The 13,931-nt window shown below is 35.1% G+C and overlaps 1 protein-coding gene and 1 long non-coding RNA gene across 2 annotated transcripts in view; one reads left to right on the top strand and one right to left on the bottom strand.

The window, feature by feature from the left end:
• The window catches only part of LOC129744131 (uncharacterized), an 85,089-nt gene extending 73,814 nt beyond the window's left edge, over nt 1–11,275 (bottom strand). The window contains exon 1 of the transcript XR_008736827.1: nt 10,923–11,275. The gene's annotated coding sequence lies outside the window, so the exon portion shown is untranslated. The remainder of the gene's footprint in view (nt 1–10,922) is intronic.
• Nucleotides 5,891–6,351, top strand: LOC129744133 (uncharacterized). The gene is made up of 3 exons (XR_008736829.1): nt 5,891–6,015; nt 6,120–6,215; nt 6,285–6,351. It is a non-coding gene; the product is annotated as an uncharacterized LOC129744133 (long non-coding RNA).
• Nucleotides 11,276–13,931: the final 2,656 nt, after the last annotated feature.

Here is a 13,931-nt window from a genome sequence, read left to right as displayed (position 1 = left end):
ATTCTCTTTAAGCATCAATTCCTATAGGGACCCGTTTACATATTCAGTTCGTAGCACTTGCGTGAAAATCATTTGAATAAAAATTATGTAGTTTTTCACGCAGCCGCCACGTGGAGATTATTTTGCGTGTACTATTCTACGGTACATTTTAAGATGTCTTGCTAGAGGGCAATCATGAATAAATATATCATTGGTAGACCCAGATGATTTCCCTGAGGAACTTCAGAAGAAATGCTGAGATTTAATATGTCCCTGACTGACCAATGTCAATTATATCTCCAAGATAGCTTACTCAGCCAAATGTGAACTTTGAACGCTTATTAATATAATATGACTACTGATAACTCAAGGAAAGAGTAACTTATGCGTGTACTATGCGTAGTGAGCTTACTTTCAAAGCAAATTTTTTTAAATATTTACATTACTTAATGATCAGTCTCGTGAACAGATTAGGCATTATGAAAAGCTTTGTAAAGGGGATCAGCCAAATCTGAGGCCCAAGCAAACAAGAGTTACATATTAACTTAAATCAGGGTTTTGCAAGTTCCATATTGGCTGACAAAGAAAAACAACTGCCCTATTCCCTTGAGTGAACTATGTGTACCCATTAATGAACTTGAAAGTTGCAAAAGGGATTTATATGTACGTTGTAAGAGACCTTAGTCACATAAAGGGCCTAAAAGTGCACAAATGTACTCAAAACGGGAATTAGATAATAAGTCACAAAACGTGCATTTAGGTTCTTCCTTCCTGGCTGGCTGGCTGTCTGGTTTGACGGGTGCGCCTGCTGGTATGCTACAAAATTATATCACCATTTTGGGGCTTAGTTTCAGTGAGAACAACATCTAGGCGTGGCCTTGTGGTAGCGTGTTCGATTGTCACCACGAACGTCGGGGTTCGATCCCCAAGTCAGGCAAGTTTTTTAAAATAAATAATTTGATAACTTGAGTGACCTTTCTGTTGTAATATATCAAGGAAATGTAAGAAAGAAGCAATCGAGCAGCGAATTGAACAAAACTAACACCAGCTGACATGAAATCGTAATGGAAATGATAATCCAAATTGGATATTAAGACATTTTCAATAACCATCGTAAACACGTTGGTATTGAGTGATTTTCCATCATTCATTTAGGACAAGCTTTGCCTAGAAAAAGTTGGATCGGATAGCAGTTTAGTCAATTTGAAATATGTCTCCAAAACGTTGAGAATATGCTAACATTTAAGATTTGAGTGAACTGATTTACGATAAATGGGCGGTCCTTCAATTAACACTCTTTCCGGTTTCTTCTCATAAAACGAGAATCTCACCCATAGAGCTATAGCGTGATCATATCAGTTGATGAGTTTATTTTGCTTTTTGTGGGAAAATCGATTCGTTGGAATCTTGTCGTAGTAGATATACTGCCTAGAATTTTGTAGCTATATGCTATTTTGGTAAGTTTAATACAATCTTTTCATCTGGTATATTTGTTGGAATAATTCTGTTGTTCCTGTGTTATACCTTCATAAATGTTTGCTGGGAAACCATCATTTGTCGAGTTTGGAATCCGGCGCGTGGCATCATGACGGCACTTGTACTATAAACATAGTGAATAATCAAGAAAAAAGGTGATAGAAACTGATGTCTATGGTGAAATTTAGACAAAGGGAATTTTATTGCTCATTTTACGTTATTTTAGAAGCTGATTAGAAGGTCATTTAAACTTGTTCGGTAACTTGAAAGTATCAATGAGAACTGCATAGCAATACTTCAGATCAATGATAGGGTTGAGTGAGCTTTTTCGTACCAGTTTTATAGTACTTTTGGCTGCTTGGGATGTTCAAGAGAAGGGCTCAAGTGACTTATAGAACAAAACCTTGAAACCTGACTCAGCTCAAAGGCTCCTTATAGCATTGGATTCAGCTTAATTTTAAATTTCTTGTGATCTCTAATGACTGAAACCTTTCATCCTTCCACATTGAATGATAAGTTAGCTCTACGAGATCTTTTCCGTCATTTGAATGATTTCCCCTAATGCTAGCTGATATTGTTCGCGATGTTGCTTGATTGTGAGCAGTTTTAAATGTGCTCATTAGACTGAGTCGAATTAGGGTCATTTTTGAATTTCTCAAACCCTGGGAGCTAAAATGCTTTGTTTTGGTCCAAAACTCATCCATGATTTTTTGCAGAATTTTTAAGTAACGTTTACATGAGTAAATTTGAACTTTTAGGTTAGTATGGGAAAATTGAATATTTTGTACTGGAAAATCAACATAATTTTTGTTTCTTCTGTGGAACCAAGCCAGCTGGTGGTTTTTGTGCCAATTTATAAATTTCTAAAATGAAATTTTCGCTGAACAACTTTAATGAAGACCGTAATTTCGTATCTTATTAGGCAAAAAAGTTAATAGCTGTTTAACAGGGGTATGTCTTTTCCAATTGATAAACAATGATTTTTCTTGTGATAAGAGGTATGGTTTCATGATTATTTGTTTTTGTTTCGAAAAATTAACTGTTTTAATTTTTTACATTTTCAGTACCAGCACTCAACACCGAAATATTCGATACAACACAAAGTGTTGTATCGAATATTTCTTATGAATCTTATGAAGTGGACGAAGTAACAGCCCTCAACCGTATCGGGTAATTTTTTTTTCTGAATTTCGGTACGACCTGTCAGCCCGCCAGGTGACCATCGGATTGGAACGGAAATGAGCTTTTGAGTTCACCTACAATCTTGCTTGGCGTGCCAATTCGACTGAATTCTTTAAACGGCTGTGTAATAGCCGACCCTATCTCTGCATCCATCCCATTGCTGTATGTCTGACAGCCGGGCCATAAACTTCGCATGCCAAATAGGGCAATTACGGTGGGTACTTCGGGAACATTTTAGGTTTGATACGACCAGAAAGTCGTTAATTTACTCAGAAGCCGAACAATGACCGGAATACTATGACTTAGGTTGAATAATTTTAAGCATAGTGTTTTGCCAGAACGGACTCTATTTTATTATCTGTTCATGTTGATATCTGCGTTTACTCTTTGTTGGCATCCTTGAAAAATACTCTTTGTACGATAAATATCAAGGTTCTTACCAATTTTTCGATGATTTGTTTAGTTGAAATGATTAAAACCAATCGAAATTATCTTGTATCTGATCCGTATTTCAATCATATTATCATTTTTTCCCAAAATACCAATCGCACTTGAGGAATACAACGTCGTCACAACGCAGCGTTTGTTGAACTGCAGCTGAAAGAGGTCGCTGATCGAAAACCCAGTCAAAGTTGGTTCTGCGCCACAATCAGTTCCTCTGTTTATGGCAGACTGTATAGTTCATTTGAATATTGCGCTCAGCACAAACACAAAAAAAACAGAAATATTCTATTTTCCCCTAATAGCTTCCACGACGTACAATATCGTTTTGGTGGAACCACTTGACTGACACAAGTTTTCAGGTCCCATTGCAAGTGACCGATATGGAGAAGAAAGTGACCGAACAGAGCTTGGAAGTCGAAACGAAAGTCACTATGGCTGGATTAGGAAACTTGTTGCTAAAATTAAACATATTACGTAGCCATGGTCCAGACCAACTGTCGCCTGGCATTTTGAATAACTCCTAAGGTAAGCGATGGATCGATCGTCGGGATATAAGGAAGTTTAAGAGTTCTTGATTAACGATTTTCGAACCATTACAACCGTACTCAAAGTTCGTCTTAAGTTACTAAAACAATTTAAACGTCAAGTATAATTTATTAATAAAAATATGGACTCGTGTCCCATAAACTACAAGACAATATTCCTGATCGTTTGTAATCCACAAGTGCAAGTGAAGTACATTGCCAAGCCAACTACAGGAACACTCTGCCTAAACACTTGCAGAACGATTGTCTTTGCATCTTGGCGTACGAAATTTACCGGCCAGGCGAGGCAAGGCGTGGGATGACCTCTATTGAGCTAATAATGTCGAGGACTGGACTCGGAGCTGAATCCGGCAGAGTTTATTGGCTTTTTTTATTATAATAATATTACTGCGGCGGCAAGGAATCGTGACAACCCCAGTAGCACCAACTTTTGTTGTTGGAGACGAGGAAACTGACTACGTTCATATTGCTCAGACTTTTCGAAAGGTTCTAAGACATAAATTTGGAAAAACATTCTTAGATGAGTTTGATCACACACACACAAAAAAACTTTAGTTCTTGAAATCGATTGATGGTGTTTTTTCAAAAAAATATACGTAAAATTAACATTATAGTTAAGTGCACCTAAGATAGCCTTCACGATTGCAACAAAAACGTTATAGACTTTTTCTCATTTTTTGTGAGGTTTTATTCGAAAAATTTGAAAAGATATCAACGAAATTCGTTACAAATAAAACATGAAATGCCCACAAAACAAATAATACTAATACAAATGGACAAATGCTTATAAATACTCTTCATTAATTAGAACAGTTTCTTGATGATACAAAGAGTGGTGTTTTGTGGAAAAATAAATTAATTTAACCTTAATGTTAAGTACAATAAGAAGAGCCTTATACTAACACCCATTTTAAAATAATCATGCATTAAAGGTTCAAACAATATGGGATGAATAAACCCTACACACAAAAAAAAAGTATAGTAAATCCGTGGTTTAAATGAACAACAGGCCACCATATTTTTGAGTCAAATATGTTTTGTTGTTTATAATACCTTACGCATAGCTTTTCTACTATGTGCTCAATTTGGCTGCGCATAGTAAATTCGACTGCGTTTTAGTAAAATTGTCAATGAAATGATGCATTGTTTTACTTCGTCCATAGTAAAATTAATATGTTTCATGATGAAACTAGTATGTGTTATGATAAAGATTAGGAGGAGCGAGGAGCTTGATTTAAATAGTAAAATTACTATGTATGTTTGTTTGTTTATTTGCATGCATGCATTATGACATTATTTGAAACATTAAAATTCACACTTCCGACACACGTCGGTCGATGTTAGTGTGTTCTCCCGATGCTCTGGAATGATTTTCAAAGTTATGAAACATTAATGCAGCTGAAAATTAGTTTTTTTTTCTCACGGGTTTGATGATTAATGCTCCTGAATTAGTGTAAACAACAAGAATGTTTTGCATGGTAAAATTATCATACGCACTGATGTTTTTGAGTCAATAATGTTTTGTTCTCAAAAGTACCATGTGCGTAGTATTTTGTTGATATGAATTGGTGCCACAATGTCTAAATTACTATGCGGACGCTAGTTGTAATAGAAATTATGGTGAAATTATCATGACCATAGTATTTTCGACAACAAACATTGAGAGTTATCGAAAATTACCAGGTACATAGTAATTTCAATATTGTTTCATGCGCACTTTTACAAAATCGATGTTAAACTTTTCGTGGTTGAAAATACTATAGTGCTGAAATGGTAAAATTATCATGACAGCGTCTTTGAGATAACCACTCAATTTTTTTCCGTGTAGAGGCTTAAAATCCCAAATAAAACAACAAAACAAACGGTTCAAACAATCTGGCTTGGTCGATTAGTGCATTTTCTCATGTTTCCCTTTGTGTGTATCCTGTTTTCCGTTTGTGTCTTTATAAGAAACTACATCAAAGAAGTTCTATAAACCGAAAAACGATACCAGGAAAGTTTTGAAAAAAAAAATCACCGACTGCGTTGTGAAGGATTCCTACACCCAAAATAATTTTGAAATTATTTCTACGGTATTTTTCACGTAAACTATGATTTCGATGCATCATATCGATTCTACGTGAATTTTGTATTAACCCCAGTGTAGCAAAGACGTCCCGGTAGCAACTACTTTACTTCAACGTAATTGCATCATGAATTTCACGTAAAATCTAAGTGGATGCTTTAAATTGGTTTCGACTATTTTTTTTCTCAAATTCTTATAAGAAAAGGTCCTGCAGCAGACTTTGTTCGTTCTGGAAAAAAGCAGTTGGAAAAGTTATGTCTAGTTTTCGCTAGTACTACACCGAAGACCGCTACTTCTGCCAGTTGTCTCAGGATTATTTATAAGGTGAGTCGACACAATATTCGGGATTCGTGGCCAAATAGATTTACCGTTGATTCGGACATGGTGAAATTGAAATTTCTCTCCAACGAAATTATTTAATTTTTCAGACCTCGAAACATCGGAAGGTTGGCGTTAGGTTTGCGGATCAAGTAAATCCGGGTGTCTTCCAGGAATTATAAAAGAACGAATCCTCGACTGATCCGGTAAAGCAAACTTGTTTACTATTCAAGATATTCCTTTTTATTTATTCAATTTTTTATTTTATTCTACAGGAAACCCCAACCGAACCAGGCACGGAACACGGGTTGTTGCTGATTTTTTTTGTGATTAAGTGTTGGAGTAAAATTCAAATGTAAAATGAAATTTAGAATAAAATTCTTAGTAAAGAAACTTCTTGTTTTTTTAAATAAAAATGAAAAGAAAAACAAAACAAAAGCAACGAGCAAATCAACCATAATTACATTTCAATACTAAACGAATTTCACAAATCATTCATTATCACATCATGTTGTACTCACTAAAAATTCACGTAAATTTTATTTGATCTTCATTATGCACCGATTCTTATAGCGACGCGTTTAAATTTTTATACCGTAGCATCTACGTGAAAATCAATTGGATAAAAACTATGTAGTTTCTCACGTAGCCGCTACGTGCAGATTATTTTGGGTGTATTTTTTACAAAATAACTAAAATGGGAATTGTCCAGAATTATGTTGACCTTTTGATCTAAACAAATTAGGTAACATAAAGGGCCGCGATTAAATTGAAACGGAAGAATTCATAAAATTCATGCGTTGAATGATTCAACAAACCTATTTTAATCTCGAGAACCACTTAGAGTGTCCTACCTGGGATTTCCCGGCCGGGAATTCCCGGGAATTAGAAAAATTCGGGAATTCCCGAATCCCGGGAAACGCTTTAAAAATCCCGGGAATTCTCGAAGCCAATAAAATGTGCTAAATTACTAAAAATTTACACGTTCAAAATTGGAAAAATGAATCAGATTGAGCAAGGAAAATGATAGTTCTACTTTGATGGCTTAGTCTTAAATTTTATTTTTCTTAAATCTGGTTAATATATTGAAATTAAAACTTAGTGTGAAAGTGAAAAACGACAAAAAATCTATAAAACCAAACCATTTCAATAATGAAACGCAACGGAAAGAATCTGAATGTTCTATTTTGCAACACTTATCATTTAGAACTTACGTTTCGGAAACTGTTGACAGTAGCAAAATCATTAGCAAAGAAATGACACATAATAAATTAAATGGATAGCTATCTGAAAATTTACGATATTTGATGAATAAAATGAAGTCTAGCAAACTAACCTCTATCGATAGTGAGAAATCTTTCTCAATTGTTCAAATTTTTGTCAGCTAGTTTAGCTAGTCTAAGAATCAAGCCAATTTGTCGGTTAAAGTGCTTCGTTTTTGGGTCTTCGGTGTGCTTATTAAATTTTTGAGGCATTTCAAAAGTTTGAAATGTTTTGCAATACTAGGTACTACCTTAGATTTAAAAATATCGTAAGAAAACGTACGCAGTAGAGGGTTAGATCTTCATGTTGAAATTTTCATTTTTTCCCGGGATCCCGGGAAAAGAGTCGTCAGATTTCCCAATTACCGGGAACGCTAGAGGCCGGGAAATGGACACTCTAGAAAAACTATATCGAATTCTAAAAATTTAGTATTTCTGTTCTGGGTGATCGAAAATGTAGTGTTCGATTCTATAGAAAATGATTTTTTATTGAATTATATTATTTAAAAAAAAATCAGAGTTTACGATTAATTCCTCAGTTTAACTTAGAGTACGTTCAAGAAGTGTAGAATTACGACAATTCACTTATGTTATTGTACTGCTAATATCGGAATGGTGCTTTATTCTTCAGTTTGAACATTTTAATCTTACATGTCACGTGATATGCGAGGTTACCGAAAAAAAATTCTGTGTTTTTGCAATAAAAAAAAATCTGACTTTAAGTGATTTGACCCAGAAATCGTTATCGATCATGATGGTACCATAAATTATGGATTACTAGACCCCTTTTTATAGGTATCTGTCGATTTATCTCGATATCATGAAGAAATGGGTTAGGTTTAATAGTGGTACGTTATCCAAGCATGCGGGAAAATTGTGCTTTAAAAAAGTAATCAACGACCGAGTTATTTCACCTTTTGAATTCTTAATTTTATAGTTTTTCGATAAAAAATTAATTGATTTATAGGTTTTGTGCAATGATAATATACAATTTAGTTGCATACAAATTTTCGTGTAATTTATTTGTTTTTCGCATTATTTTTTAATTGCCGATGAAAGGTTTTTTTTTTAATTTTTGTACATTGATTTCCGGCATATCGGTGAAAATGTATATTTTTGGAGAACGAATATCGGAAATGAAAATTGATAAAGATGGATAGAAAAGGGAGAAAATTTACAGATTTTGAAAAGAGCGAACGATGAGCAGGTTTGATATTTCTTAAGAATAATGTCCTTAAATTAGGCTATTTTCGTGACGCCGGATCTGATTGCGAATTTCAATTTACCTTCTATAGTGTTGCTTTAAGACGTAATTCTATGTCAAAAACCTTTCACATAAAATACCGTTTATAATTGTATTGAAATCGGACGCCTGCACACTGTCATTTCGACTTTGAACTGCCACTGAACTTTCTATTATTGTAAGATAAATCAACTATTTTTGTCAAATAATAGTGTGATAGTTGATCTATTTAACCCGGAAATTTGATTAATGTTATAGAAATACAAAGTCGAAGTAGATGTTTGTTTGTTCATTATGCAACATTGGTGATATCGCTTTATTTTATTTTATTTTGACGTAGAATTACGTCTTACGGCAACACTATAGGGGGCAAATTGAAATTATCGCACGGATCTCGCGTCACGAAAAACGCCTCTTTCACAGACATCTTTTCCATACTTCATACATCATTTTGGGTCAGCTATGTGTTGGTACACCAATACTAATGAAGCGCTTAAACAAATTGGTGCTCAAAACACCCGAGCGAAAAAAACCCGACCGTCGACCCAAACTGCACAGATCCGAAGTTATAAAAGGGCAAGGATTGCTCCGTCCCGGTTTCATTTGGTTTTTGTGCATTCTCCCGTGTGATCGGTTGGAGTGACCAAAAATGTTGTGAGCGCTGCTATTTGCTTTGTCGGTGCTGCGTATGTGCGACCAATTTTGCCGTTTACTATCCACAGTGCGCTATTCTTCATGGAGAATGCGGGGGCAATTTGCTAAGTTGCTGGCGCGGCTTAAGGTGCTGCTCACCTAGTCAAGAAGGAGCGCAACGAGTCGTTTCCATGTATGACGGTTTTTCTAGGATTTTGACTTGTAGTCCCCCGATTAAAGATTTTGAAGCGACCAAATTTCTAGGCAAATAGCCATAACAAATAAAACCAGTCCTTCTCAGGACTGTATCCTTTTAATTAAAAGAGTTTAGAATCCTATTTCGATCGTTTTATGTGAATAGATTCTGGGAAATCTTCTCTATCTAAAGGCATAAAATTTCCTATACTCAACTTTTCTTCCATAAATAGAAAATTTTGTTGAAAAAAACGAACATTTCAACAGAACACGAAATGTGTCGAATGTTTATCCAATCAGTGTAAGTAGCTATTTTGATAATTTGAAGTACAAGGCAATCAGTTGCTCCAAATTTAACGAATGTGTTTTGATAAGTATATTTTCATGTTCTAGAAGGGGTCATCTACAAACTTTTGGCCGGCAGTGTACTTTCAATTGATCCGGATAAAAACCCAATGGATCAAAGCAAGCTTTTGTTCGTCGATACTCGCACGTGTGATCCACCCTTTTTCGTTATTATGCTTTGAACTTTACCTTCATTTCGCGTGCGCTAAGATATTTTCGGCATATAAAATAAAAATTTAGGCGAATTCGATTAGTTGCTCAGCAACTTTTGAACTAAATACTTGCAAGTTCAACTAGGGCTTGGCTCTATCGCTTAAGCCAAAATTATTCAAATTCGACAAATTTGTATAATTAATAACAAATCAAGTTTTCACCGTAATTCTACGTCAACCTTGTGGTTGTGTCTGATATACAACCTCTTCAACTTTTTTTTTAAATTCAAATGAATGTCGCTCAAGAAAAATGAACAAACCCATTTCTATGAAATTTTCTACATATGACTGCCATGAGGGTTAAATATTAGAATTTAATTTCTAATTTGGGATCCAAAAATTTCCGATTTATTTTTAAGAAAAAAAGCTTATTTCCAGCAATTGAGATTTTAATTTTCTTGAAATTATCAGTCTTCTTGTTTAGTATTCAAATTGCGCAATTTTCAATATTTTTTTTAAGTAGATACTTACTCTCAAGATGTTGATTGCATTGCAATGCATGGTTATAATTCGATATATTCCAGCCTAACTATGAGCAACATATCAAACATTTATCAAGCCACCATAAAACAAACAAACCATCACATGAAATTCAAAATTTAACGACTGAACAAAACCTGTTTCTAGAACCAAACATGCACCATCGGCTTGGTGGAGAAAGAAACATTCGCCCAGGCCAGAGGTTCTGATACGGAGGAATCAACGGCTCCTGCCTGAAGCTTCGCGAGAGCATTAGGGGTATGAGGGGCCATAGAGACCTATTTCCCCGTTCATTTATCGATCGATTGTGGGCTCCATTCTTCTTCGCTGTTCCATCAGAAGGATAGCCAATGACTGGGCTACCATTAGATAAAATTCATCCTGATTTCGCCGAAAATTCCATTCCACACAGCCTTCACGCCATTGTATTCCATTTATTCGGGAAGATCCAAACTCCATCGCAATCTTCATCGAATTTTTTTTTCGATTATTTTTTCACACAATTTTTGGATGCTTATCGCACCAACCAAAAACATTACTCACATCACAACACGCGAAACGATCGCCGTAATCATTTTCACTAACGACAATTGTTCATCGATTAACACAAAAACGCAATAACTTGTTAGTTACAGAAATACCCGACTCGAAACTGCGACGAAGGACCAAAAAATCCTTTTTTCACCGCGAAAAAAAATCTCAAAAGTATTGCACCAAACACTCCTTCCTGTCGTCGTCGTCGTTACCCGTCGTCAGCATCAACATCAGCAACATAACAGAGAACAAACGCTTTTGCACAACGCTTGCTTGCTTTGAAAAACACCAAGAGAGAGAGGAACGAAATACCGCGCGGCGCCCGGGGAATTCCAGTGCAAACCGAACCCGCTCACGATGGAAACACAACTCAGCTCTGGCAAACAACAAAGCAAAACATCAGCTTGCAGCCAGCGTTACCACATATACAGATTTTTCAGTGAACATACAGATTTTTTGAAATTTTCAAACCAAGAATCTGTATATACAGATTACAGATTATTGGAAATTTATACAGATTTTATACAGATTTTCAGCAAATGAAAAAAATTCTATGATATTTTGATTATGCTTTGAGTTAATCGAGAATAATCTCCTTTGGTGATCCAACGTTCAAGCCATCAATTGCCACAAATGAGAAAAATCTTCCAGATTATAGTTCGGAACTGCATCAATGCAACGTTAAGAAAACAGTTTTCAAACCTGTGTCCGAAAATCATATACCAAGATCAGACATTGCATTACACGAAATGTAACTTTTAATGGTACCTAGTTAAATATCATTGAGTTACTTCAGCTGCTGTGAATATTTTTCTTGCAGTATACAGCGATTACAACTAAATACAGAAACTGATCAGAGACATTTGACACAATTTAAAACTCCCATCTGATTGTTAAACCCCGGATGGACAAAGATCGTTGCATTTTACGAAACATATCCACTTTAAAGTTGGCGTGACCTTATTTTTTACATGTAGCGGTAGCGGATATGTATTTTGTTCGTTGTACAGGAAATTGGATTTCGTGCAATGTTTCGAAGTCGCATTTATTTGTACAAACAAACCAAACAGCGGATTGCATGTAGCAAAATCACAGAATTAACACTGATTTGAAAGATCGCACAAATGTCGCAGTTCGCAATAATGAAGAGTTCAACTAGATTAGTGCGCCACGCATTTATAAAAAATGTCACCGTAGTTCAATGTTAATATCCGGAATCAAAATTTCGAATGCAGATTTTGATACAGATTTTTGAGATTTTATACAGATTAAAAAGATTTTTTGCCTCGAAAATACAGATTTAAATGTGGCAACGCTGCTTGCAGCTGGTCTGGCTTGACGCTCTCATGCATGCTCATCAGGCAGGATTCTCTCTTAAAACTGACGTAACGATCGTTCTAGTTTGAGGGTGACCAACCACACTGGCCAGTATTTGTGCAGCTCATTTGAGTTGTAATTTTTCTAGGGATGCCTTCAAATCAATTTATTAAATAGTTGCAAGTCGAGTCATTTCAGAAACCAATTCTGGAATATTTCATTTAGAGCCTTATATCCTTTTGGGTCTGAAAACATATCTTTTTGTTTAGTTTTATAGGTAATTCCATAGTACATGGAAAATAACAGGTAAGCCATTGCGCTTAACCTCACTTCAAAGCTCCGTGTATGCTTGCATACCAAAAAAAATAGTTATGAAAATGTGGCAGTTTTAGGTATTTAGAAGTGAAATCAACATTATTTATTGCTCCGACGATCATCGTTTGATTCTTTCGAAAAGTGCGTAAGATGACTGATTCTTCGAGTTCATCGGAAACAAATTTTTGAATTGATTTTTTTGTTCCGGACCATCAATAATGAGCATTAAGGGCCAATTTTCATCGCCGTCCCTCTTTGTTGTTGATATTTTCTTGTATTTATGGTTAAGATTTGATGAATGATCCAAAAAGACTTTATATTTTTGTGATGAGAAGTCAATTTGAACGAGTTTTTATTTATTTAAATCGCACAAGAAAAAGACCACACAAGACAAAAATATCAGAAAATTTTGATTTTGGATCATCAAAAAAGCTCATTGCACATTACTTTTAGCTGTGCTGAAAAGCAAAATATTGTTTGTTACATTAAAATGCATCAGTGCATATTTCTCTCATAATTTCAATGATTACCAATTCGTAGAAAAATTCGTTTTTTCTGAAAAATTCCATACATTTGCCAGTTTTCTCCATAACTTTTTCCGGGGCCTCTTACCAATACGTTTAAAGAGAGCGGAATAGCCTACCTTGTATGGGCGATGGGCGCGCTCGCAACGAGGGTATACCATTTCTCGTGTGTTAAACAGAGAAAGCAATAGCCTTCACTCCAATTTCACTCCGATTAGCTGTCATTCTTATGGAAATCTGTGTAAGAGTAAAGAGCAAGCTTTATTCTTTTTAGCAGGCCCAATCCCAATATTTAAAAAAAAAAACTATGAGGTAATTCTGTCTTTTTTTGATTTTTTTTTTTTTTATTTTATGATTAGGGTAAATGTACCCGACCTTGGCACCTAAGGCATGGTTTACCCTTTTTTTCGACATTCCTACCTTCCTGTTGAGTGCACCATATAACATCCTTTGAAAAATTTACTTGCTAACTTCCCGAATAGCAAAGACCATGGTATTAAAATAAACGAACAATGAATTTCAATTTAACACTTAATTTCATCGTAATATCTAGATATCTTTCGACCGCGTTTAATTTTGAAACCACCATAATTTTTAAAGTCACCGTGAAAACCATTGTTAATTCAAAATATTTCATAGTTTACGAAAATGACAGAAGTACAGTATCACTGTAATTTTCTTGTGATAATGATTGTTACAATGTACTTCATGGTAAAATATAAATCCAAACCAAAAAGAACATGGTAAATTTTTGCTTTTTTTACACACTTTCAATTCATCGTGTAGAGATTCGTGTTTGTGCGCGCCATTTTTAGAAACAATTTTTGCGGTCAATTCTTGATGATTTCGAGCAGAATATCTT

Source organism: Uranotaenia lowii, chromosome 2 (genome assembly GCF_029784155.1).
Source record: "Uranotaenia lowii strain MFRU-FL chromosome 2, ASM2978415v1, whole genome shotgun sequence".
In the NCBI taxonomy this organism is placed as follows: Eukaryota; Metazoa; Arthropoda; class Insecta; order Diptera; family Culicidae; genus Uranotaenia; species Uranotaenia lowii.
This window is presented reverse-complemented; position numbering and strand designations above follow the sequence as displayed.